We start from the raw sequence: 27,930 nt of genomic DNA, 5'->3' as shown, positions 1-27,930 counted from the left end.
TCTGCATCCTGCCCGGGGAGAAGGAGGAGGAGGCGGCGCCTAACTCGGGCGACGTCGGGGGCTGCGAGGCTCCCCTCGGCGGCCGGGCTCATTCCTCCTCTCTCTGCCCCGGCTCTCCCTTCTTAGCGCCTCTCCGCTGGCGCGAGGGGGCGCGGAAGCTTCTGCTGAGAAGATGGGAAGGTGACGGGGAAGGGGGGGGGAATAGAGAGGCGAAGGCGGCTCTGGCGCTTAACGAGCAGGTGAGAGCGCGCGAGAGAAAAAAGGTCCCCTTCGGGACGACGACGCAGGAGAGGAATGGCGCGCGAGAGGAATGCGAAGAGGCAGCCGGGGAGGCTGCGGGGGGCGGAGGGAGACGCCAAGGGCGCGCCGGGGAGGGAAACCGAAGGCAAGGACAGCAGACTTTGGGGGCAGGAGGCGAGCCAGGACAGACCAGTGGCGTAGCGTGGGTTGTCAGCACCCGGGGCAAGGCAAGTAATTTGCGCCCCCTAACCCGTGGATTTGCGCCCCCTAACCCTAACCCCCAGATGTTGCGCCCGGTGCGGCCGGCCCCCCTGCACCCCCACGCTACGCCACTGGGACAGACCCAGGGAGACGAGACCCAAGGCATTTGGGCACCCCACTATTGCGCCCTCGCTGCCTGCCAGGGAATCAGGGGAAGGGAAGATCTACATCAGGAAGGGGTGAGGAAGCATGACATCGATATCTGTTGTCCCAGGGGGTCCTGCCACCTGAGGCGGTCACCTCACCATGCCTCATGGGTGGGCCAGCAGGGCTGTCTTTAGCATATGCGCCACTGGGGTGCAAAGATGCACCCCCAAATTTAGTTAATTCCGCGTGCACGGCGCCGTTGAGAATGACAAGCACCATCGTTGAGTCTGACAAGCACCACAGTTGTGAATGTCAAGCGCTGCCGCTGGTGTGGCAGGTCTTTGGTAAATGGGCACGCAAAGTTGAAAGTCCTTTAGTGAAACAGTAGGCATACATTTCAGTAATACCTAGGTATATGTGTATTTTGTTTTTCTAGCTTGATCAAAATTATTTATTATTTCATAACAGATAGATAGTTAAGAGCTTAGGTGGCTTCAGCGGTGGGCATGGTCACCCCCCAGAATTTGGCACCCAGGTGCCCCACACCCCGGCACCCCTGGGTAAAGATGGCCCTGTAGGCCGGCTCTGGGCAAGCTGCCCTTCCTCGCCGGGTTGCCATGGGACTGGGTTGCCAAGCCGCCATTTTATATTACTGGTTTGCATCCCTCCTTTTTCTCCAAGGAGCTCCAGCTTCTCCCCCTCGTGATTTAATCCCTCACAACCAGTGCTATTTTTCTTTAAAAATTGGTGCCAGAACTCATTGTGAACGCCTCCCTTGTTCTCTCGCATTGCAGAGCCCACCTGAGAGGTGAGTTCCAGCTGGGGGGGGGGAGACCTGCCCACAACATTTAGGCCGAGACACAGGAACCTGGTCATCCAGTGAGGTTCACTGCCCTGTGGGGATTTGAACTCTGGTCTCCACACACACATACCCTCAGGGCCTAGTCCCTCGCACTGAGCACTACAGCAGACAGTGCCCCTGCAGGCAATTCTACATGAGGAGCGCTGTGGGAAATTGTGACACCTAGGTGTGCGGTGGGGCTAAGGCAAGCACCATGCCTCATAGCCATAGGTTTGTGACAGGGCATTTTCTTGGGGCTCTACATTTGGCCTCCCACCTGTGAGTGAACCCCTATGTGCTTGACCCTCGTTGGACTGAATGTTGTCCATTTTTGTTATATTTAAGCAATATGATGCATTAAGTTGATTTTATTTTTACAAATATTTCTAGACCACCCCTCATGCAAAATATGCCTTTAGAATACAGTCTGTCATAGTTACCTGTAAAGCCACTAAAAATCAATCCTATATATTTGCTATATTGCAGCAGTGCAACAGAATCCTGTACAGCAGTGGTTCCCAGTTAGCTAAGTACTGCAGACCCCTTGTTTTTTTCCCCAAAAGTCAAGACATGGCCCCCCATTTTTGAAAATGTTGATATCTCTATGGTAGTTTTTGTTATGTTAATGGTGCCACAGACCCCATGAGTGGGTTGTGCAGACCTCCTGAGGTCCACAGACCACCAGTTGGGAACTACTGCTGTTCAGGTTTACTTGGAAGCAAGTCCCACTGTGTTCATTGGGGCTTGCATTTAGCAAGTCTGATTGAGATTGCAGCATCCTAACTGCATGTAATAGGCCAGGGAGTAAACCCTGTTAACTGGAACAGCAAACATGCATAAAATTGTGCTGTGTTCTGAAAGGCACCAGATCACCTTAGCTACTCCTACAGAATTACATGTTTCCTGCTGCAGTAAACTGAGCTGAAACGTACTTACAGACATTGAGAGGAATAAAAGGGCATGAAATTTGATGCAGAACTGGGGACCAGTTTAAAGGAAAGCACTTTCGTCCCAGATTCTGAATAGTGGATTTCATTAAGATATCTGTGTGAGAGAAAGTAAGAGAAACAGAACCTAGACTATTTATATATAGCAGGCAGGGGTGGGCTTTGGTAATATGGTGCCTTGAGTGAGGCAAAAATTTGCCCCCCCCCCCCCATGTATCTTCTCAGTTATGGATCTTATCAATTTGGCACCAGCTCAGCACCCTGTGTGGGGGAACTTCTACACTGCCCTAAATCTGATGCTGCAGCAGGGAAGGAGGGAACCTGTGGTGCTCTGGATGTTGTTGGACATTTCAGCATGATCAGAGATGATGGGGGATGCAACCCAACCACAGCCAGAGGTCCACAGATTCGCCACCCTGACATGAAGCATTTAAGGATAGAAGCAGGCTTGGTTCTCAGTGGCTACAATCTGGGACACAGTTGTGGGGAGACTAAATCTGCCTCTTACCCCAGAGAGTAGGGCCAGTGAGGAATATAGTTTGAACCATACCTCATATGCAACCCTTTGGTTTCTCTCATATAAGTCAATTGCTGCCATTCCCTTGGTTAAAAAACTTGACATTCATGGGAGAGTGGGGAGGAGATGCGGGGAAATGAAGTGCTGCCTTTGTAGACAACACTGCTGTGTCTCTGATTTGATTGCCTGCTGTGTTTTCTGTGACCCAGACACCTGACAGCTTCATGAATAATCCTTTTAACAAATGAGAAGCCACATGTCTGACCTAACGTGATACTGAAATACATTGCAAGAATTCGTGCAGAAACAAAGAAGAAAATTACAACTTATGCTTTTTAAAAAATCTGTAAGTGTTGCCCTCATGTTCACTGCTGGTGAATATCATGCCAGGGCCCTCTGCTACAACCACTCTTGGCACACATTTAAGCATGGCAAAAGATACCCGTAAACATCTACAATGCATGCAAAACATTAATACCCATCCATCAACTGGAATGGTTGTGTCTTTCAATGGCCCTGTGTCTTTTTCATCGCATAGTGTACCGCTGTAGCAACCTCCCCTCTTCATTGGCAGTTTCATTGTTCTTGACAGGGACACTGTGTATCAGAACCTTTGCCCAGCGTAAGTTCAGACCTGGTGAGGAAAAGATATGACAGCCTTTTGTTAGAGATAGAGTCTGGTGAAATCCAGAATTCTGCAGCCTTGGGGACTTCAGACCAAAGCAAATGTCCACTGGTTAACATGTTAGCATTATCCTGTCTCCAGTGTTCAAAACTCCCATTGTTCTAGGTGCATTTTCAACAGGGGATGTCATTAGCGTGAGCAGTTTCTAAGCTCTGGCTGCAGTACTGCACCCAAAATTTCACATTAAAACTGCAGAGTGGAAGAAAAGGAGGGCCTTTTTCTGCCTCCCCACTTCCAGTTACTCTCTGAAGACTGGAGAAGAGACCCTCTTAAGAATATTAGGGGGGTGGGCAGGGAAAGGACTAGACCATGTGAAAACAGAATGTAATATTTTAGCTGCAGTTCATTCCTTTTCAGCTTTGTATTCTTGTTATAAAAAGCCCATTCAGACATTCTGTTGTTGCGCCCATAACCTAGGTTTAAGGTGCCATTTAGCTCCTAGCTTTCGTATCTCAGTCTCTAACACCGCCTATCGCTACTGAATCCTGAGTGGCTTCCAGACAACCTGTTTATTTGAGCATTCATCCTGATTTGTTTTCACAAGGCTTGTGTGGAATTTATATGATGCCTGCTCTTTATTGAACAAGCATTCATCCTGATTTGTTTGTGCAGAGGTTACAGGTCTCCCTGATAATCGATTGTTAATCCCACACTTTTTAGTGTATTCTTTCAATCACTTACTTCAAAAAGTCTGGTTTGTTTAGGGCTTTTAGGTGGGTTTGTTGCATTAGAGCACCACAATCCACATTGATCACACAAACCTAAATTTACTGGTGTGTACTTTAATCCTCCCCATGAAATAGTAACAGTCTGCAGGCTGTTGTGTCTTTCCTGCTTTGGGGACATTAACAGGAAATGGTCAGAAGCTTGGTATCTTAGGACAGTGGTTGGGAACCTTTGCCCCTTACTCCCATCAACCTCAAGCAGCATGACCCATGAACCATAGGTTATAGGAGCCATAGTTCTAAAACATCTAGAGGTGATTCCTGCCCTAGGATACTGGTTTGAGAAGTTACCATAAACCTGAGAATATGACACATTTTCACTCCACATTCTCATAGAGCTAACTCACCTTGCCCCCTGATTGTCACCTTGCTGTACACTGACTGAATTAAAGTTTTGTTGTTGTTTTTTAAGACTATCAATGTCTTTATGATCCAGTGTCATCTTAATGAACCCAAAGCAACATGTTGGTTAAACATGCATTCTACTAGTGAATAAGGCAAAACTTATTTCACAAAGAAGTGTTGGAACAGGACAGAACAATTATAATGGCTATGCAACTCACAGGAAATAATATATTTTACTGATCTTCTTTCATAGCATGGATATTGTGACAACAAGATTTGCATGCCTGTTCTACAAATCGTGCAACTGTGACTATAGCTATAGATTAAATGCATTTCCCTGTTTTTGATTGAGAGCTCTTAATCACTTGAGCTCACTTCATTCTTACAAAAGCCATGAAATAACCAACCTCTGAAGGGGAAGGTGTAGTGTTTTGGAAGTTTTATCATTAGAGTATTTATCAGTATAGTATTGGAAGATCTCATGGTGAGGTCATTGTGGTTGCAAATAATCTCATGTTTACCATTTGGATTCTCCTCTTAAGAATTGAAATGAAAAAGTGTTTACATACCTGCTTTGATTCTGTTATTTGCAGAGTTGTTATGTTGTTATCACTTGGCATCATTAGTAGTTTCAGTTTCCTCCTTTGCATTTCCTCTCCTAGTCCAAGTTGCTTCTGGTTGCACAGATTCTATCTTTAACAAGTTTTTCTTCTTCAGGGGGCTTTGATGATGAATGCTGACTTTTATACTTGGTTCTTTGTAACTATTCAGTTCAGCGAGATAACTTTCCTTATCTGTTCTGAAATAGGTGATATGTCACTGAATCAGACAAAGTTGAAGGAAGGAGGCCAATGCTTGATAAGGAGTTAGAATGAATGGGAGCTGGAGGATGGCTAATGTCCAAATACAATCTCACATTTCAAGAGCTGTGAACTTTACCTGCTCCCCTCCTCTATCTGTCTAGCTGTAGTATTTTAAATACTTTTTAAATAAGATTTCTTACCTGCCCTTCACAATACAGACCAAGGCAGATTACAGCAATATAATCATATAGATATAAAATCAAATACAAAAGATACAATCATAAAAACAAGTAAAACAGTCCCAACCAAAACAAAACAGTATAGATTCAACAACAAAAAGCTGAAACTGTCAAAGGACTTGTTAAAAGGGTACATCAGTATACTGAAGTAGATGTGAAAAGAGGATGCTAGACACACTTGAGTAGCGAAGGAGTTCAATAATTTAGAGGCTGCCACCAATAAATCCTTCTCCCCTCTCCTGGTACGTTGATATTTTGGGGGTGCATCCCATTCTTTTCCAGACTACTTACCCCTCCCTCAATGACGACCCATAGTAGCTGACATATCTTCTTTCTCCTGCCTTAAATTTTAGCTAGATCCCTCCTTGTCTCCTCCTTCCCCGTGTTCAGAACTCCTCCTCCTCCATTGTCTCTTCAGGAATAGCCTGTTCTGATCTCAGCAGAAAGGCACTTGCCACTTACATTCCCTCAAGGAAAATCTTTTTAACCATATTAAAAGGGTTCTAAAGAACCCCATATAAAATAAAATGAGACTAATTACAGGGAAGCAGGCATTTTCGCTTGCTTCTCAGTGGTTCTGGGGCATGATCTAATAGGTCCTGTAGGTATTTGTGAAAGGCTGGGAGTCCTGGATGCGCTGCTCTGTGTCTTGCTTGCCTTTTCCCACCTGGCCTGGGAAGGCGGGGCCCTGACTGACTCCAGCTACAAAAACTAAGGCTGCTGAACTGACCCTTGCGCTGGGGTATTATTTAGAGGGAGGTTGCTGCCGTTATTGATATTAATTTTTTGTATCTTTATTTTTAGATCTTATTAATATTTATGTGGAAATCGGTTGGTTGTGTCCTTTTTGATGTGTTTTATTTATTGTTTACAATTACTTTTGTTATGTTTGTAATTATGTATTTTTTCATGTTATAAGCTGCCTTGAGCCTGGTTTTAACTATGGAAAGACGCCTTACAAATAAAATAATGAATGATTGGGGATGCTAGCCCCCAAGGCAACAAACAAACAAAAAAGTCACAACCAACTCCATCGTGAACTCATGGCCCCATGGCACTTCTAGGTTATGCTAAAAATAATAATAATCCAAGCCTTTTTTCTACCTGATTTCCCTCTACCATGGGAAAAGTAAATATAATCTTTCCCACAATATTTTAAACGTTTTAATTGTTTTATTGCATGGTTTTATGGTTTTACTGCTTTAAACTGCTTTGATATATATTTTTATGATATAGTGGTAAATAAATATTTTCATAAATAACATTTTCCTTATTCTCATCATCATGTCCACTTTAAGGCACTCTAGAGAAAGAAAAAAACTGCTACCTTGCATGTAACTTTTTCTCTTCCTGGCTCTTCCACTTTCCTCACAGCAAAGTCAAGTCTCTAAGATGCCGCCTCATAATTCCATATAAGGCCATGCCCCACCTCTGTTATCTCTTCTCTATAAAATAGCAGTTAAGCATATGGTCCAAATAACATGTGGGTGGTTTATAAACCCATTCTTCTCTGTATGTATCTATACTGGTGTTTCAAGCTGTAAAAGATAATTCTTCTAAATCAATGTGGACCATTACCATGTGATCTTATGCCTAAACCCCATTACTCTTTTGTAAAGAGCTGGCCTCGCAGAGTAAGCACCCTCATATTTTGTTCTTATTGGTCAGTGCTAAATGCCCCAGAGTAAGCAATCATAGCCAATGCATGTTTTTTCCCCATGTGTACACAATTGTATTCAGTAAAGATCCCAAGATGTGTATTCTTCGAATTAGAATACATATGTTAAGTTATAGGTTAGCGTGCATTTGTGTACAGATATAATAGCAAATCTAGTAGCAGTCCATGAAGCATATTTTGATACCAACTGTATAGGGTATTTGAAGATATTAAGGAGCCACCTAATTTTTACGCTGAACTAGCTGGCTATAGTACATTAGGAAGAGATCTATCCCTCTTCACTTGGCACAAGAGAATAGCATAGCACAGCTTGTAATAATAACCTGTTCTTTGAAAGTTCCCACAATTACTTTGAAGCAAGTGGCACAATGTGAGGAAAAATATACCCAGGATTCTAACCAAGTCCTACGCTCTTGCCTGCATCACTTGATAGGTGTGTGGATTTTTCTAAAAGTATTTTGGGCTTTGGCACCTCTTAGGACGATATATTTTTCACACAGGCCAGATTTGTTGTTGTTGTTTAGTCATGTCCGACTCTTCGTGACCCCATGGACCAGAGCACGCCAGGCACTCCTGTCTTCCACTGCCTACCACAGTTTGGTCAGACTCATGTTGGTAGCTTCGAGAACACTGTCCAAACATCTCGTCCTCTTTGCATCCATATCTTTTCCCTAAACACCTGTGTGGGATTTATATCTGGGGAAAGTTGTGGAAGAAATGGGTTAAATTTCATCTTCTCCAGTGCAGTGGTCCCAATACAATGTAGGGGATCCAACAGCTGTTTTAGAGGAAATATTATATATAAAAAAACCCAAGAGATTATCCTAGATCATCCAGGCTGGTTCTTATAAACAGAATGCCTATATGGCAGCATCCTGATACCCATTTGGGCACTATATTGTGACGTGCACTCCACTGGTGAGAGATTTCATGGGTGCATTGTCAATGACAATGTGTAGATCACTGCCAGTTTTTTTATACTGGGAGTAGATCGCAGTCTCTCGGGAGTTGGACAGGCCTGCTATAAAACAACAACAAGCAGTTGTGTAGCCTCATGACATGTGAATAATCCCCTGGCAACCGTATGGCTCAGCAAGAGGAATCAGTATTTTGAAAGTGCTGCTTCATACAACGAAGAAAACTCTTCACAGTTCCATCATTCACACAGCACATCTTTGTTGTTTGAAGGGTGCATGCCTATCTGAAAAGATATGCTAAGCATATCTCCAGAAGCTGAAACAGGCCAGAGCTTTTGGGCATATGGTGTTTACCATGATTGCTCCAGATTGTGGCTTTGGATATTCTGAACAAGTGTGGGGAGAGGAAACACATCCCATATGTGCTGCCTTTGCCTCTTGTTGTTAAGAATATTCATAGCCACTCAAAAGCTGCAACTCTAAACATGCTTCCTAGTCCCACACTGAATTCAGTTGGATTTAGTATCAAGCAAACATGGATATTCATAGTATTTAATAGGAAACCTCTGCAAGCAGGCAACTGTTTTTGTCGTATGTTAGAGCCGGTTTTATTGGTTAAGTTAATAAATTATTTCCCTTCTTTCTGTAATACTTAAACTATTAGGAGAAATAAATGTGAAAGCATGCTGAAAGCACTGGTCTAAGCAACAGTGAAGCGTTTTAGTTTATGTGCCTCCTCATTCCTGGAATTCAACAGAGATTTCTCCATTTCTGGCAAGGCAGTTCCAAAAAAGGTTTGTCTTGTAAACATGCTAGAGTTTTGAAAACACGTAAAGGTAAAGGGACCCCTGACCATTAGGTCCAGTTGTGACCGACTCTGGGGTTGCAGCGCTCATCTCGCTTTACTGGCCGAGGGATCCAGCGTACAGCTTCCGGGTCATGTGGCCAGCGTAACTAAGCCGCTTCTGGCGAACCAGAACAGCGCACAGAAATGCCGTTTACCTTCCCGCCGGAGCAGTACCTATTTATCTATTTGCACTTTGACGTACTTTCGAACTGCTAGGTTGGCAGGAGCAGGGACCGAGCAACGGGAGCTCAATACAGTATAATAAATCATACTTAGAGCCAAGCTTTTGCCTTCTGATTAAGGCTGACAATTTTCAGTGCTTTCTGTATGGTAAGAATGTTTCCCACTTATGATTTAATTTTTGTATATCTAGTTTTCCTTTTCTCTTTTGAGATGCTATATAAAATCACTGCAGTTTTGAGTGCTGCATTAAAGCATAATAAAATCAAAATCATTATTTTCTTTTTGCAACATGTACACTTCTTATTTAATAACTGTATTGTTTCTCAGCTGCCCCCTTTCAGCTCTGCCCACCGGAATGTAGAATCTCTGATCCAATTATCATCATCATTTTTAATTTGTATACCGCCTTTCTATCTTACAATACTCAAGGCGGTTTACAAGCTGAAGAAACAAAAAATGTACATCTTATAACAATCTAGTACAATACAAAAATGTGATAATAAAACATAGCTTTAAAATAGGCAGCCTACATCAAAAAAGTAACATTCAACAATCAATTAGAATAGTATAAAATAATATCAACATAAAAGTTAAACAGAAAGTTCAACAGTTACAATAATATCTAAACTATAATCAATAAAACAATGGCAAGCCACAGTACATAAAACAATACAGTACACATTGAGAAGCAGAGGGTGGAGCAAGGCAGGTGGAAGGAGGCCTTGCCTGATGGAGTCTCTTCCCTCACAGTTCTTCCTCCAGGCACAGCTTCCTTATGAGGAGACCCAGGGCCGGAGGGTGGGGCAAGGCAGGTGGAAGGAGGCCTTGCCTGATGGAGTCTCTCCCCAGGCAAGCTTCTGTGCCATCTTGAAGAGGCTCCTTGGTTTCAAGTCAGTGTTCCAAGTGCATAGATTGGCTTCTGACTGCTTTGTATGTACGGGAGGGTTCAGAGTTTGATGGATTTCCCAGTTGGAAAGCAATGACTAAAATATGTCAGTCGTGACCAGGGAAATTTTCAAGACTTTAGAAGGAGGAGGTTCTTTATCTGAGAGCAAGCCCTGTACCAGCAGTTGGCCAGGCCAGCTACTGGCAGTTCAGAAGGGCCCCTTGTCAGCTTGACCTGACTGCATGGGCCTTGCTGCAGCCCTTACTCCTGGGTGGCTGTTTTAGCAGTGAGCACATGGTGGTGCCACTGTTGAAAAAGAGCGAACCTCTGTAGTGGCCGACTGCCGGTCTAATTTGCCCAACATACAATGTGCTGGTCTGTCTCAAAAGACAATGGAGCGCGCCTCTGGGAATGAAATCAAACCACTGGAGAATCACAGCGCCTGCTGTGGCTGCAGAGGCTGATCCATCTGTAGATCTATAGTTTGGGTTCAACTATAGACAGAAATATGTGTTGCTGCTGTTAAAGAAACAAAAGAAGAGAAACAGCAGCCACTGTGTGAGAGAGGGGGCAGGACAGTCCCATGCCAAGGACCCCCTGAGGTCTGGCAATGGGAGTTGGAGTCTAGCAATACTTGCAGGGCCACAGGTTCCCACCCTGCTCTGTTTGGTCACCATGCTGGTGAGTTCTGTTGGCCTCATATTGACTTCAATAAGTTGTGTTGACTTATTGAACTAGAGCAGTTCAACAAGTGGCACCTATCTGGGTTGCCAGAGTCTTGTCTAGCACTGTGACAGATTAATGAATCCTGCATTTAGTCCTGACTCTCAGAGTCCCATGACACATGCTTCCTACTGCAACTATGAATGTAATTCCTTATTTTTCTAATGCAGCAATTTGTTTCCTTCCTTCGTAATCTGATTTTTCAATTTCCGCAGAACTATCTTGAAGGGTTAAGAGCATTAATAAAGTTCAAATGTTTTTAATAAAATGGGTGCCTTTAATTATACCCTTTATTTTGCACTAGAAATTATGACTCTAATAAGAAGAGGAACGGTTTGAAAATGAGTGACTCACGCTCCCTGGTTTTATGGAAGTTTACTAGTTGGTACGTTAAGTCACTGAGGAATAAGGAAACACTAATTATATTGTCTGAGACTGACCGGCCTCATTCTTCAAGCAGCTAACTGAGTTGCTTTGTGCATTTATATCTACAATAATTGGATTCTGAGACTCAGAATAGATGCTTTAATTAAATTGTAGAGTAAGGATGGCTTTTTTTAATGTTATACAATGTATCACTTTTTTAAATACATGAGGCTTCTACATTTGCCTCCCAATAGTTTTATAGGTCAAAGCCTCGTTTGAAGAAGCTAAATGCCATGCATGAAATGAAGCATGCCCGAACTTCCAAATACTCTTGTCAATTGACTTGATTTCCACATTACACATGCTTCCTTATTTAAAGGGGTATTCGGATTTTCCTCGCCTATTTTAGAATCCCATGAAGGGAGCAGTGCCTTGCTTATTCAGGCTGCCTCTGCCTTCGTCTTACTTACCTCTCCTCTGGTGGTGAGTCACTTCTGGCAGCTCCTTCTCCTTTCCATGGGGGCATAGATCAGGGATAGGCAACCTAAGGCCCGGGGGCTGGATGCGGCCCAATCGCCTTCTCAATCCGGCCTGCGGACAGTCCAGGAATCAGCATGTTTTTACATGAGTAGAATGTGTCCTTTTAATTAAAATGTATCTCTGGGTTATTTGTGGGGCCTGCCTGGTGTTTTTACATGAGTAGAATATGTAAAGGTAAAGGGACCCCTGACCATTAGGTCCAGTCGTGACCAACTCTGGGGTTGTGGCGCTCATCTCGCTTTATTGGCCGAGGGAGCCGGCGCACAGCTTCTGGGTCATGTGGCCAGCATGACTAAGCCACTTCTGGCGAACCAGAGCAGCGCATGGAAACGCCAACCTTCTGATCGAATTTGAACTGCCGACCTTCTGATCGGCAAGTCCTAGGCTCTGTGGTTTAACCCACAGCGCCACCCGCGTCCTGTAGAATATGTGCTTTTATTTAAAATGCATATCTAGGTTATTTGTGGGGCATAGGAATTCGTTCATTTCCGATAGATAGATAGATAGATAGATAGATAGATAGATAGATAGATAGATAGATAGATAGTCCGGCCCACCACATGGTCTGAGGGACAGTGGACCAGCCCATGGCTGAAAAATGTTGCTGACCCCTGGCATAGATATTTGGGGGAGGGAGGCAAGAGGTAAGATGATACCAAGTGCCTTTTCGCCTTTCTCTGCCTACAATTGCTGGGAGGAATGTGTCTGTCACTGTCTTGTGGATTGTAAAACACAGTGGGAGCTCAAATATGGAGGCTGTATCCAACTCTTTTATGTAGTGCATGTGCAAGGTTTTTGTGCCAGCAGTCATGTGGGTAGGTTCTTTTCGCTCTCTCGCCTCCTCTCTGTTTCCCCAATCTTATATTGTCTATAACAAAGAATATCTCACATAGAATGTAACAGATCTGTTGAAAAGGTTCTATGAACCGAAAACAGAGACACTGTATGTACTTTTGTAATTCAAGAAAATCTTTAATGAAAACATTTTTAAAAAATACTTACACTCTTTGGCACTATGGCCTTTCCATGCTAAATGCAAATTGGCAGAAATTGCACCTGCATACCTGGTTCTCACCCACGCACCCATTTCTGAAATGTCTTGTGCAAACTACCCCTGTCTTCAGGTAACAGCTTTCCATGTTCTCCCAGCAGTGGCAGCCAGTTATGTGGAGCAGGGTGAGGAACTAAAGAGTATTCTATAATTACGTCCCAAGTTATATTATCCATGATGATGGGAGGACCAAGACATACACGGCTGCAGTTTTCAGCAACAGCCACCCGCACATGGAGCATAACATTCAGTTGGGCCCTATGGCAAATTTAAGGCAATGATGCAAATATAACTTCAAGACATATTGGCTGAGAAGTTGTAATACCACACAGTGCATTATGGGAGGTTATGCTTCTAACAAAGTACAAAATTTTTGCATACAAACTGCTAGGAGCTGAGCACTAAGGAGAAATAACAGGTCAGATAATGCGAGTGAAGTATGGAGTATACCTTCTTGTGCCATTATTAGTAGCAGGTTATGTGACACACTGCTGATTTGAAGGTATTTGCCCCTTTGAAAATTCACTTTACAGCAGATGTTAAAAAGAAAGCCTCTGTGGTGCACACCGAAACAGCTTTTTACAAAAACAACGCAGTCAATAGCTAAAGTGCTCTGATTCCCAGGAGGGAATTACACAAGAAGTCTTGAATAAGAATATACAGAGCTAGACTGTAATCACTGGAGAGAGAGAGAGAAAGAGAGAGGTGAAAGCTCCTTTGTATGAACTCTTAGCCCAGAGGCACTTAAGGGCTTTCCAACTTTTTCTGTGACCTGGTTACATTTCACAATTCCTGTGATGTTTATATGGAGAACACAGTTCACCTGCTCCAATACAGTAGTTCACACAAAAAGAAAAAAGCAGAGTTTGTCTTGCTCAGAACTCAGACAGTCTTTGTCAGGGCTGGCCTAAGATATTTTGGTGCCCAAAGCACAGCAACAAAAGGCATCCCTCCAAGCCAAGGGACATAAATTACTTTGATACCTGTGGCCAGTGTTAGAAACTGAGATATGAAAGCCAGGAGCTAAACGGCACCTTAAACCTAGGTTATGGGCGCAACAACGGAATGTCTAGGCGCACTTCCTTCAGAACAAGAATACAAAGCTGAAAATGAATGAACTGGAGCTAAAATATTATGTTCATTTTTCACATGGTCCCCGGCCCACCCCCCTAATATTCTTAAGAGGGTCTCTTCTCCAGACTTCAGAGAGTAGTTGGAAGTGGGGAGGCAAAAAAAGGTCCTCCTTTCCTTCCACTCTTCAGTTTTAATATGAAATCTTAGGCACAGTGTTGCGCCCAGAGCTCAGAAATTGCTCGCACTAATAAAATTCCCTGTCGCCTAGAACAATGGGAGTTTCAAATAACTGCCTGTGGCAGAAGAATTCCAGAAACACATATGTCTCTTGCTCCCTAGCAGTAAAAATGCAATGATTATTACTGCTTGTGCTGCTACATAACTAACCATTTGTATGCACTGATATAGGAGCAATCCAAGCCCCTGGGAAATGTGCACAAATGAAGCAACCACATGAAATTAAGTAACCGCTATCAAAGTAAAAAGAGGGACACGGGTGGTGCTGTGGGTTAAACCACAGAGCCTAGGACTTGCCGATAAGAAGGTCGGCGGTTCGAATCCCCGCAATGGGGTGAGCTCCTGTTGCTCGGTCCCTGCTCCTGCCAACCTAGCAGTTCAAAAGCACTTCAAAGTGCAAGTAGATAAATAGGTATCGCTCCGGCAGGAAGGTAAACAGCGTTTCTGTGCACTGCTCTGGTTCGCCAGAAGCGGCTTAGTCATGCTGGCCCATGGCTCTCTCGGCCAATAAAGCGAGATGAGCATCGCAACCCCCAGAGTCGGTCACAACTGGACCTAATGGTCAGGGGTCCCTTTACCTTTTTATCAAAGGAAAAAGGAAAAAAATGAAGTAACCACATGCATCTTTCCCACCCAATCAGCACCTCAGGAACAGCCCATTAAATCAACCTGCATGGTTGTTTCATTCATATAACATCATGTGATCACATAATGAGATAATGGTCTCCTGCGATGGGCGTCTCTGTGCAATTTATCTAAGGGTGCAGTTCATCCATCCATCATAATGTGTGAACATAGGGAGGGGCTTTATCCTCTGTCATTCAAACCGACAGGTCTTCTCTAGGGCATCAGGTGGAAGGCTTTCCCAGCCTAACTACAAGACTCCTTTAACCAGCAATGCTAGCAATTGACCTAGTCTCCATGGGCTGGATGTGACCAGAAATAGTGAGGAGTTGGTAGGGTGTGCACCCCTTCTTTCTGCCTTGGATTGGTGTGCCACTTTCCTACTTTCTTCATATAAAACTTTGTTAACGCCCTTAATTATTAGTATTAATAATTAGTAGTAGTAGTATTAATAATAATAATAATAATAATAATCAACACCCTTAAGAATTAACACTTTTCCTTAATTCTTTAATCTCTTCCTATGTATCAGAACCATTCAGAATAATTCACTCTAAAGGGCAACTTGGGTGGTTGAGTCTGGGGCCCAAATTAAGTTAGTAGTTAATGAACTTCAGTTTCTTTTTTATTATTATTTTATTAAAGATTTTCTTGTTTTACAGAAGTATGTGTAATGTCTCTCGTATTTTTTCCATGTAACATTTTTACAAATCCGTTTCATTTGTTGAGACATTGGGGGGGGAGGGGGGAGGATGGGGGGGGTCGGGAGGCGATGTTTCTATTTTGCTTAATGTATGTAGGGTTTGGTGTCAGCGTTGCTCGTGCAGGTTCTTTGCTGTTCACTTTGGTGGTGAGAGAGGTTGGGGTTGGCCTAGGGTGTGGTTGTTTGTTTGTGATTGGCTGTGGTGATCTTTGTTTCTTCAACTTTATCTTAGTTCTCCTGTTGAGACCTTGCATAGCCTCACCCACCTCTGGAGGAAGGTGAAAGACAGCTGGATGCCACCAGCATACTGACAATTCCTCATCCCAAATCACCAGGGCCCAATCTCTCCCAGCACTTTCATGTAGATGTTAAAAAGCATGGTGGGCAGGATTAAACCTTGCATAATAACCCCATAAGGTAAAACAAACCGGGCAAAGCGGCAGTCCCTCAGCACTACTTGTGACCCAGCTGGTCACTCAGATCTCCATGAGTGACATTAGTGCTATATGGTCCCAAGGTTTGTCTTATGTCTGCCCAAACCAGGGCTTTTAGTGTGGTGGCACCTGCCCTTTGGAATGAACTTCCAGTGAATGTCAGCCAAGCAGTTGCAGTATTGATAATAAGGTGTTCACTTAAAATTTATCTGTTCACCTAAACCTTCCTTGAAGGGAGATCTAGCCAGGCTTTCCTTGAGGAGAGATCTAGCTATGATCAATTGATTTTTTATTTTTTTTATTTTTTTATTCATTACAAATCAATAGATCTCTGTCATTGTGCACACCCTGTGGAACACCCTCCCATCAGATGTCAAGGAAATAAACTATCTGACTTTTCGAAGACATCTGAAGGCAGCCCTGTATAGGGAAGCTTTTAATGTTCGATGTGTTGGAAGCCACCCAGTCAGCTGGGCGGCATATAAATAAATTGCCGTTGTCATTATTTTATCAGTTTTTATTGTTAGTTTTATACTGTTCACCACCATGGTATATATTTTATTTTATTTTTTTGCTAATGTTGGCTGTGTGTAAATGACTGAAAGTAAACAAACAGGTAGAGACATACACAGAACTTCTAAGGTTCACTGCCTCCAACTCCCATCTCCACTAAGGTACCCAAAACGATGCAATGCTCAGTATTACTTAGTGAATGCTAGTACTCAGAATATTCCATTCTTACACCTATGTAGGCCAAATGTCAAACTGGTTTAAAATAAAAATATCTAGTAGGAGGAAAGGGCAGGTCTGTAACCTTTTTGGTTTAATGTGTCAAATGAAAATTGGATGTAGTAATTTAAACAAGCAAGAATAATATATCCATATGAATAGCACAGCACTGTCATCTTCATCTTGTTTTAAGAGAATTGACCCCAGTACTTCAAAAACACTTCAAAGGTGACATTTAATTTCTTCCGCCATGCTGAGACAGAGTTTATTCAAATACATTGGAAAAGACTCGAGATGATTGTCAAGCGGGAAAGGAGCCACATTAAATAAATATATATGTAATCTCAAAGCCCACTGTGCTCATCTGTTCTGCTGAGACATCTGTTCTCGAATTCTGTTGCTAACAAGCTGTGAGTACAAATAAGACATTTCAGCCTGAAATAACTACCCTATAATTGGCATCCACACTGCTGGGGCTGAACTTGAACATTAAGTTAATTTCTTTAAAAAAGAAAGATAGCCATGTTATTAAAGCCTCTCTGATAAGCCTATAGAAATTATCAACTTTTCTATGGTGTTTAATTGCTGAGAGAAAGACAGTTTCATTTTTAAAACTTATATCTCTTTGCCTTATTATCCATGGCATTTATACCCCACGTTTGAGCGAAAAAAGGCTCCGAGTGGTTTGCAAAAATCAGCTTACAATTGTTTTAAAACATAGGTTTATACACATCATGCCCCAAACAGGCATTTTTCAAGCTTGCTATCATCTCATAGCTATTTTCCCCCTGTCTGAGGCAGCGGTATAATAGACCCAGCCAAATATGTTGGGGATCATTCACCAGACACTATTGTGACATAACCTCTGTTCATTGGAAACTGATCTGCATAAAAACATAGCTGATATTGATGAAGCAATAGGTCTTGGCAGCATAAACCTGAACTCAGTGCAAAGATAGGATCCAAACCAATGAATGCAAATTACAAGAAAATGGATTTAGACTAAAAGTTAAGAACCCCCCCCCCCCGCCCAATCTTCCAGAATCTGTTCAACAGTGGAACAGAGCAGACCTTCTTGGAAGATGATGTACTGTCCTTCATTAGATGTCAGGGACCGTGCTGAGGAGGGCTGCACTGAGGAGGATATGGTGGGAGCCTCCCCCTCCCCCTGATCCTGAATCTTCCCAGGAACAGGAGGACAGTATAGATTTGGAACAGTGGTTTGCAGAGGGGCATAGTTCAGAAGGCAGAAGCTGGGAAATTCTGGATGGGGAACAGCTAGGAGAAGAAACACTGGAAGAGAGAGGGTTAACAGATTCATGGTCTCTGGACAGCATTCCTCTGCCCAGCCCAGGGTCAAGAAGAGCTCAGAAAGTCTCAGAACAGAAAGCACAGAGGGTGCAAACTCAGATTACAAGACATAGGAGTGATGTAGATTAATAGGGACGGAAGGGGGTGTGATCCTTAATTGGGAGCACCTCCATTTCTAAAAGATGTGTTCTTTGTTCTCTCACTGTGATTATTAAAGTTTCTAACTGGTAATACATTCCTTTCTTTGATCTTCTTATCTACTGCCACAGGGGGCAGAGGTGGGAGGAGGAAGCCGATTCACCGAAGCCTGACATTAGAGATTTTTAAGCAGGTTTTAGGATGGCCACCTATCTGAATTGCTGCAGAAATAGATCTCCTACATCAGCCAGGAGGTGGTGGTGGACTTCCCACACTATGATTCTGTTTACCAGCAATCCAACTAACAAAGGAATGGTTAGCCAGCAGCTGTAGCAATATGTATCATCACTTCATATTTGAATTCTCCTTGGATTTGCACCTTAAAAAAAAATAATTCTGGTTATTGTCAATTTTTAATGTTGACGTTTTATTAAGCTTTTAATATTTTGTTGGGTGCTGCCCAGGCTGGTTGGGGCAACCCAGTTAGATGGGTGGCATATTATATTATTATTATTATTATTATTATTATTATTATTATTATTGGCTTAGGTCACCAAGTGCCACTAGCCTCCAAAGAATTTAATACACCAGGTAGGCCATATTGCTGATGGCATCAAACATACAAGTGTCTGTTCTACCTGCAAAAAAATTCAGTAATCTTCCATGCTGATCCTTTTGAAACTTTACAACACTGTGCTGCTGCTACTCGTATCTCTATCAGAGCTGGCAACCTTTCAGGCACCAAATCACAAGAAAATACTACCTCCAATTGATTTGTTTACTTAAGATGTTCTTGGCTCCTGTCACCATAAGCCACACGGTACTTAAAAGCAGCCACATTTAATTAAGTTTCTAGGCACCAAAGCCCTCCAATCTGGACACTTCTGAAGCCTGATGATTAAGTGCCAAACCATTATTGTTCCAACATGTCCTCACAGATGCAAACTTTGGATAGGAGCCTCCCTTAATTCTTGGCAGCAGAATTCTGGGTTTACGCAGCCTTGCTCATGATGGCCAGTGATGTGGGACCAAAAAAAAAAAAAGATTCCGCAAAAAAAATTCCCAGCAGAAATGCTTTTCCAATTTCATAAGTTTATTAGTAATGATGAATGGATGCCCGTTGCAAAGACAACACTGGCAATCATGGCAATTTCCAAGATTCTAGCTTTGCTTGCTAAATCCAAGTACAATATGCCTACTAGAGTGAACATTTTCTGATACAAAGTGAAAATGCTCTGATGCGAATTAACTTAATTTGCATAAGGAAAATTCTAAGTCAAAATTTTCCCAAAAATCCACATCGCTGATGATAAATAATGGGCAGTTTTCTTCTGCAGCCCTTGCATTAAGCCCTTCTCTGTCTCCCCTGTTGGAAGGGAAGACTGTGCCTTTCCTCGTTTGTAGGGAATGAGCACAACATAGTTTATAGATTACTGAATTTCAGCCATGCCAACCTGGGTTCAAATTCCAGTTTAGCCATGTCATTTACTAGGCAGGTCTTACAGGCTTGCGAGATGACACCATATTCACCAGCCTGACCTCCATGTTGGCAGTTTGGTATACAAATTGTGTATTCCAACACTTGGACAGCCTTTGAAGCAATTTTTATCTTCCTTCCCCACCATGAGCCCCTCAAATTAAAAAAAAATTGGCTACTGGTTATAGGAGCACTGGAGTGATCCTATAGTTAAGGCAGGTGGCAAAACAAGTTTCTGGCATCATATGTCATATATGAGCAAGTTTGTTTGTTTTTCCTCGCAGAATTCATTCTTAAAGGTAAATAAATGTGTTGTGCAAAAGGTGGATTATGCTCTTTTAATGTTACTTTTATCTTTGGTCCTTTTGTAAGTAATAGCTCCATGATGCTCAAGTTCATGCAACCTATAGCAGGGCTGGCTAACCTATTGCTCTCTAGATATTCTTGGACTTCAGCTCCCATCATCTCTGACTGTTGGCCATGCTGGCTGATGCTGATGAGAGTTTGAGTCCAACATTATCTGGAAAGCCATCCCTGCTCTATAACATTGAAGCCCTTGCTGCTAAACCATGCCACATTTACTATGAAGTCTGATCATTCATTCATGAGGGAATTGGTTTGTTGGCAAAATACACTTCAGGCTCCTTGCCCAATGCGCAGATAATCAGAAGACCTGTTCTTTTCAGGTAACAAAACTGCTAGCAATCTTTTATGCAAATGTTTCTCCTCAGCTGATAGCTGATGCTGAGCTCTCCTGCGTTGGGGATAGTACTAGCAGATGCTGCAACGCAACAAAAGGTCCCTTGACGCTAACAAAACAAGCCAATTCTACCTCTGAAGCAAGCACAGAATTCGATTTCTTCCCATCTGTTTCTTCCCTTGTGATAATAGTCTGAGTTACAAGTCTCAACAGATCTGTCCCTTTCACAAGGCTGAAAAGACAAGATCAAATTACATGCTGCCGACAAAGTCAAAGGTCTTTTTCTTTGAAAGAGATGCAGCACGAGACTAATATGATTTGTCCGTGGACTGAGAGCTTTGAGTAAAGCCATCTGATGCATTTTAAAACCTACCTATAGTTGTTCTCATGAAAAAATGTAATTACCTTGCATTTGTAGGATGCAAATTGTGTAGGCTGGATCAAAATCACACACACAGAGACACCCCAAAAAAATTATTATCTTCCTGTTAAAACAGGGCCCAATTTTTTAATGCTTTTCTTTTCTTTGGCATTTTTGTGAGGGGGTTTCCACTTATTTTACAGGGTCTCACCTGGAAGTGCAGCTAGTATGAATCTGTGGAAAGAGCCACTCAGCCACTTCCCATTGACCCCACTTTGTAAGCACATACATCAATATATAAACCACATGTCTGAAACCCCACAGAAAGTCCTGAAACCATTTTGTCCCTCCCAAATTGACCTCAAACATTTCTTCCAGGTCAAAGGGAAATGGAAAAGCCTCCCCATTGTCTCCTCCTTCACAAATCCTGTCTTAAGGGTATGTCTGTGTATGAATAGGATCAGCCCAGCGGCGTAGTGTGAGTTGTCAGCACCCGGGGCAACGCAAGTAATTTGCGCCCCCTAACCCGGGGCAAGGCAAGTAATTTGCGCCCCCCCAACCCCTAACCTGCGAGTTGCCGCTGGCGCTGCCGCGCAAACAACGCTGCTTGCCCGGAGGAGGATGGAGGCAGAAGCAGCCGCCGCCTGTGGCTGGGCCGAGGGGATGGCGGCGGTGGCAGGGTGCAGAGGCTGCCCGTGCCCGGCCAGGCGTCGGTGGCGGCGGCAGCGCTGCTGCAGCGGCTGCTCCTCCTGCGAGCAGTGAGCGGAGCGCAGCCACAGCAACGGCGGGGGGCGCGCGCGCTAGGGCGCAAGGCTGGCGGTGGCGGCGGGGAGCCCGGCGGAGGAAGGAACTTGTCCCTTCCCTCTGGACTCGCGCCCCCCCAGATGTTGCGCCCGGTGCGGCCGGCACCCCTGGCACCCCCCACGCTACGCCACTGCATCAGCCTATAATCTGGCTCAGGAAGTAAGTATTAGTCATTACAAAAGACTGGCCAGGCTCCCCATGGTATCCAATCAAGTGACCATTAACAGGTCTGCCAGACAGGAGATAAACAACGCACTCAGATTTCTGTTGTAGATTGCCCTTTCTGTGATGTACATATGATGTATCTGGGGGGTGGTCTTTGGTTAAGCCCCTTCTGTGGTGTATGTATGATGTTTCTGGGGGGTGGTCTTGGACTCCAGGGTGGGCAATTTAAAATGTATATAAGGGTGGGCACACCTTTGTTCGGGGTCCTCCTCCTTCTCCTGCGTGTGAAGGGGGCACCCTGTTGCAACAGTTCAAAAAAGATCAGGCTTACTAGCTGCTTTGCTTCTAAATATTCTCTGGCTGGCCTCTGTTATTTTCTCTGACCGATGGAGAACCTACAAAGTACTCTGTAAAAGGGTTCTTGTGTTCCCCATAAGGGAATAAGGGCATATTTTTGTTTATTACAGTGGGAAGCAGGGAGAAAGCCCTGCAGCAATGAAAGTGGTGTGGTTGAGGGAAATGCTTAGTTTTTTACGTTTTAAAAAAGAGAGAGTTAAAAATTGATAGCCCTTGATCACCTTATAGATTATGTAAAAAAAAAAAGCAGCTTCCCTTGCAAAAAACATCAGAGAGTTTTGCCCCTTAAGTTTTCCAACTGCTTTATCTTGCTCCCACTCACCCAACAAATGGTCAAAAAGAAAACATTTTTGAAATTTTCAGCACAGCTCTAAATTGATACAGAAACAGCACAATCCTGTTTCTCAGTTCGCCTGGAGAGCCTTAGGTGTTCAACTAAGCCTCCAAACTGTTGGATCTAGGTTCTAATATATATGCTGGCATTGGGGATCCTATGGCTGGTGCATCAGTAGAGTAATCCCACAACTTGAAAGAGGGATTTGAAAACAGGTGCTATAGAGGGAAGAGCAGGAACATCAAGATACTAAGCTCCTTGAGACCCCCCCCCCCAAAGAGGTGGAATCCTATGATGGCACATTATGCCAGTAAAAGTGGGTTGCATAAGTAGGAACACATACCCCATTGAACACAATGGAGAAGCCAATAACACTTGTCCTTCTGCTCTGCACAAATGTCATAGATTATCGGATCCTACCTAAACTATGCCAGTGTTATGCTTACATTAGCAACCCGCCAGAGTAGCAGGTTCTTTGTATTGCACTGCCCAGCCAAACTACCCTGTCTAGCAAGTTTCAGTTCATATATCACCACCACAATAAAAACAATGAAATACATTTGCAAAGGAACTCTCCATATGTTTTAAAATATGTTTTGAAGAAAATCCTAAAATAGGGTTACCAGATGTCCCCGTTTCCCGGGGACAGTCCCCAGATTTGCAACTAAGTCCCTGGACAAATTCCATCCCCGGAATGTCCCCAGATTTCATCTAATGTCCCTGGGAAACACAGCATCAGCAGTCTCAGCAGCCTGGAGCAGTTGGCTCTGGCTGGCTTCAGGAGCTGCTTGGAAGTCCCCATATGATGGTGGTGCAGAGGCTCAAAGATGCAGCTTCTGGGCTGCTTCCACCTTCCCTGACCCCAGCAACTAAGCTGTGAAGGGAGGCTTCACGCTGCCTATCAGAGCTTGCGTGCAAGCGGGGGGGGGGGCAGGGATCTCCCAGTTAGGCAAAGGGAAGCCTCCCTTCCTAGCTGAGGAATCCCCGCCCCCTCCTGCTTGCACACAGGTAGGAATAGGATTGGGGTTGCTCCAATGGGAAGGGAGGCATCGCGCTGTCCGAGCCTCACTGCCGCTCTCCGCCTTCCTTCTCCGCCTTCCATGCCTGACCCACCACGCATCGCTTCCCCACCACCACCACTGAAGAACCAACAACTCAGGGGCTGCCCAGGCTCATGGAGAAAGGAGATAGAAGCCTCAGAGGAAGGGGAAATGTGGTGGTTGAGGTCAAGGCAGCAGCCACCCCTCTGCCACCGCCATCGCTGCAGCATTAATGTGCAAAATGTATGTATGTATGTATGTATGTATGTATGTATGTATGTATGTATGTATCAATTTATAGTGTCCCCGGATTCATTGAAAAAAATCTGGTAACCTTATCCTAAAATGATACCCATGCGCTCCAAAACAGTCTAGCAAAACAAGTGCTCATATTTCTAGCTCTCTTCCCTCTTCTTTTTAGGCTGTAGTTTAATTGTTTAAAAGCATTAGGAGCACAAATTTCTCAGGAAGCGACGCAGGAGACCTGGCTTTCTTTACATGTGGTTTCTACTTCTATTGCATTTCTATTGTAACCAACTATTTGGGAAGCTGTGTTAGCAACAGTTCTAACAACAGTTTCTTGCCTCAGACTGTCACCACCACATTGCACTTGTATACTTAATAAAACAATAAAATTAAAACTACAAAACTATATGTAGAAGACCGTGTACAAGGTGTGTTAAGTGTGTTGCAACTTGTTAAGTTAATGGGCTTCCTTAGCACCATGCTGACTGTGGGCCATACTTACTAGATCCAACACCTATTTCATGTATACATTGCTAATATCAGTAACGACAAATTCTAGGAGTTGTTCATGGAAGAATAGGCTCCTGTTAAGCCTACAGCAAGTACAGTAGTTTTTATAGATGCTTTATTCATAGAAGGCCTTAAGCCTTCTGTAATAGCTTCCCTCTTATATTGTGTTGGATTCTTTCCAGTCCCCTGTTAGCAAAACCACACAAAACAATCAATGATCTGAATGAAGGAAAGAAAGAAAGAGAAGGAGGGGAAAAATCAGTACAGGACTCTGCTGTAGCTATATTAATTGAAAGCAAGAGCTTCATTTCTGAAAAGTTAGAAGAATTCTTTTTTTAAAAAAATCGTTCACAACAGCTCTCCATTACAGACAGTTGCTAAGGCAACTGCTGCTTTCAGATTTATTATGCTCTCCAAAACCTATCCAGTATAATATTACAAGCCCCATAGGTGGTAAGCTGCTACATAGCAAGATTCCGTTTTGTCCGATTATCATTACTTAATTGGCTCACATGAGAATAGGAGCATCAACCTGAAGTCCAGTGAGATTTGTTTCTTTCTTTTTTTCCTATAGAAGAGTTAAGTGCTGGCCTAGGCAGTTTTTTACAGTATAGTAAGGTGCTATATACTGAGTTCCCTAGGCCTAAGGAAACTTCTGTGTACACTTAGAACCACTGGCTTATTTTTAAGAGAGAGGAGTATTTTCATGCAAATAACCAAAGACTGAAGAGAGACCAAGTATTCATCCAAATGATTGTAAAAATTATTCCAATATGTCAATGTGTAGAGCAGGGTTTCCCAAACTTGAGTCTCCAGCTGTTTTTGGACTACAACTCCCATCATTCCTAGCTATCAGGACCAGTGGTCAGGGATGATGGGAACTGCAATCCAAAAACAGCAGGAGACTCAAGTTTGGGAAACCCTGGTGTAGAGTATAAAATCATCCAAGAATCCATTTAATGATGTACTAATGTTCATGTGAGCCATTTAACGCAGGTGGCGTTGTGGGTTAAACCACAGAGCCTAGGACTTGCCAATCAGAAGCTCAGCGGTTCAAATCCCTGCGACGGGGTGAGCTCCCATTACTTGGTCCCTGCTTCTGCCAACCTAGCAGTTCGAAAACATGAAGTGCAAGTAGATAAATAGGTACCACTGTGGCGGGAAGGTAAACGGCGTTTCCATGCGCTGCTCTGGTTCACCAGAAGCAGCTTAGTCATGCTGGCCACATGACCCGGAAGCTGTCTGTGGACAAATGCCGGCTCCCTCGGCCAATAAAGCAAGATGAGCGCCGCAACCCCAGAGTCGGCCACGACTGGACCTAATGGCCAGGGGTCCCTTTACCTTTAATGTGATGATACCACAAAGTGGAGTATTGATACAGGTAGGTAACCATGTTGGGCTACCGTAGTTGAAACAAAAATTAAAAACACCTTTCAGTAGCACCGTAGAGACCAACTAAGTTTGTTATTGGTATGAGCTTTCGTGTGCTACTGGAAGGTGTTGTGTGTTTTTTATGGAGTATTGATGTGAGTCTATCTCAGGCAGGATAACAGTACCGCTTGCCTGGGATTGCTTGCTACTCCACCTCATCCTGACTCACTTATTTGCCTTCAACAGCATTCTGACATGAAAATATTTAGTAGCTTTCCCCAAATCCCACCACATGCCCAAACTTAGAAGCGCTTAATTCCTGCAGATGACCACACTGCTAACGGCACAGCACCAGGGCCTAGTGTTTTGGTTTTTTGAAAAGTTGGGAAAGCTACACATAATGCAAAACTGATGTTCTCAGCATGGTGCTCAAATGCACAATGGCACCCATGAGGCTGCTGTATTCCTCCTCCATTTTGATCTCCCCCACCCCCTCTTTGGGAGTGAGAATGTCTGGAAGACTACCAAAAGTTGAGAGAGAGAAAGTAAGAGAAGTTGATAGAGGAAGTGTGTTATATTGTAAGCCATCTTGAGGGGATGGCTTACAATATACTTAGGGGAGGGCTGAGGACAGAGTCAGTGTCTGTGGACTGTGTGCAACTTGTTTCAACAGGATTGCTCATCACTTCCATTCTAGAAAGAAGAGTGATGAAGTTGATTCCTCTGTCTGGACTTCTGCCAATCACATGACAAACACTAGTGATTGACTGGCTTCTTCCTTTCCCAGTATCTTGGCTGGATGACAGCGTGGTTTAACATTTTTATATACACCAGCCAATAATGGAGCACAAAGGCAGTCAGGAGGCCACAGACTGGGGAGTTGGTTGCCACCAGGAGCTGCAAAAGAGGTGAGAGGTTTGGGGCAAGAGGGGATGGCATCTATGAGGGCTCTGCAAGCTTCAGACCTCCAGCCTCAGGCTAAGTATCAAAAGGCTGGTCCAGCATTCCAGCTGGTGGTACAGTAGCCTTGGACTCAGCAGGCTCCTCCTCTTGCCGTAAGATAAATTCACATGTGCTTTTTGGAGTTTATGATCATTTGGGCAGCTCATCAAGAGACATAGTGATGGCCATTACTTGAGATGGAAATGTAAAAGGTTTTAAAATATCCATGGAGGACTGGACCATCAATAAGTTCTTAACCATGGTATCTACATTTATAAATATTAAATAATAATAACAACCAACAAATCTCTGCATGTACCTCTCTCAGTTTAAATCCTTGTAGCACCGTAAAGGTAAAGGGACCCCTGACCATTAGGTCCAGTCGTGAACGACTCTGGGGTTGCGGTGCTCATCTCGCTTTATTGGCCGAGGGAGCCGGCGTACAGCTTCCAGGTCATGTGGCCAGCATGACTAAGCTGCTTCTGGCAAACCAGAGCAGCACATAGAAATGCTGTTTATCTTCCCGCCAGAGTGGTTCCTATTTATCTACTTGCACTTCGTGCTTTCTAACTGCTAGGTTGGCAGGAGCAGGGACCGAGCAACGGGAACTCACCCCATCACGGGGATTCGAACCACCGACCTTTAACCCACAGTGCCACCCGCGTCCCTCAAGCACCTTACAGGCAAACCCTTATTTGGGACAGAAATGGATTCTAGCCCGCAAATTTTATGTCGCGGAACTTTGTTGATCTTCAAGCAACTATGGGATTCTTTTGTTATTTTCACTGCAACAGACTGGCCTCCCCAAACCATACATTTAAAGCACATGGGGTCCCCAAAGAATACTAGGAGCTGAAGTTCGTTAAGTCTGCTGATAATTAAGTTAAGTCTGTGGGGGGTGACCTACAGTTCCCAGCATTCTTTGCGGGAAGCCATTACTGTTACTAAGTGCTATAAATGTGCGTAAGGGATGTTGAGAATAAACAACCACAGAAAGACCACTCCCTCCATGCTGTTCTTGTGAGCTTCCAGAGGTATTTATCCTCCTGCTGGACTGGAGCAAATCTTGCTAGCAGGGCAGATGCTTTGTTCTTCACTATACTGCCAATTGCATGTGTGAATGAGTAAAATGTGTCAGGAAAAAGCAGCAATGCAAGAGCGAGCTGCAAGTTGCTGGAATGCAAAACAGGATGTTGATGTTTGGGACTGTACTATTGGAACAAAGGGGCAGTCTATTCACTGTACTGAGCACTGGGTGTTAGCTCAGAGTGTCATCTGACCTGTACTGGAAGTACAGGGGTGGAGTTTTTCTCCCTCTACTGTTGGAGACTGGAGAGTGCAGACGTGTTTCTCTATACTGCTGCAATGACAGAAATAAAGACATGTAAATAGATTTCTGACTGTCTCTTTCCCCCTCCCTGAGGGAAGCAGGGAGGAGGGAGGAGAGGTGTGTCCCTCTCACGCTGAGTGGGATCGCCGATAGTGACCTCGC

The 27,930-nt window shown here is 43.8% G+C and overlaps 1 long non-coding RNA gene across 1 annotated transcript; it reads left to right on the top strand.

The window, feature by feature from the left end:
* The first annotated feature begins 123 nt into the window (after positions 1-123).
* LOC309540933 lies at positions 124-27,565 on the top strand. The gene is made up of 3 exons (XR_014223536.1): positions 124-239; positions 26,194-26,404; positions 27,016-27,565. It is a non-coding gene; the product is annotated as an uncharacterized lncRNA (long non-coding RNA).
* The last annotated feature ends 365 nt before the right edge of the window (positions 27,566-27,930 follow it).

This window comes from Podarcis vaucheri (genome assembly GCF_965113315.1).
Source record: "Podarcis vaucheri genome assembly, chromosome: 9".
NCBI lineage: Eukaryota > Metazoa > Chordata > Lepidosauria > Squamata > Lacertidae > Podarcis > Podarcis vaucheri.
This window is presented reverse-complemented; position numbering and strand designations above follow the sequence as displayed.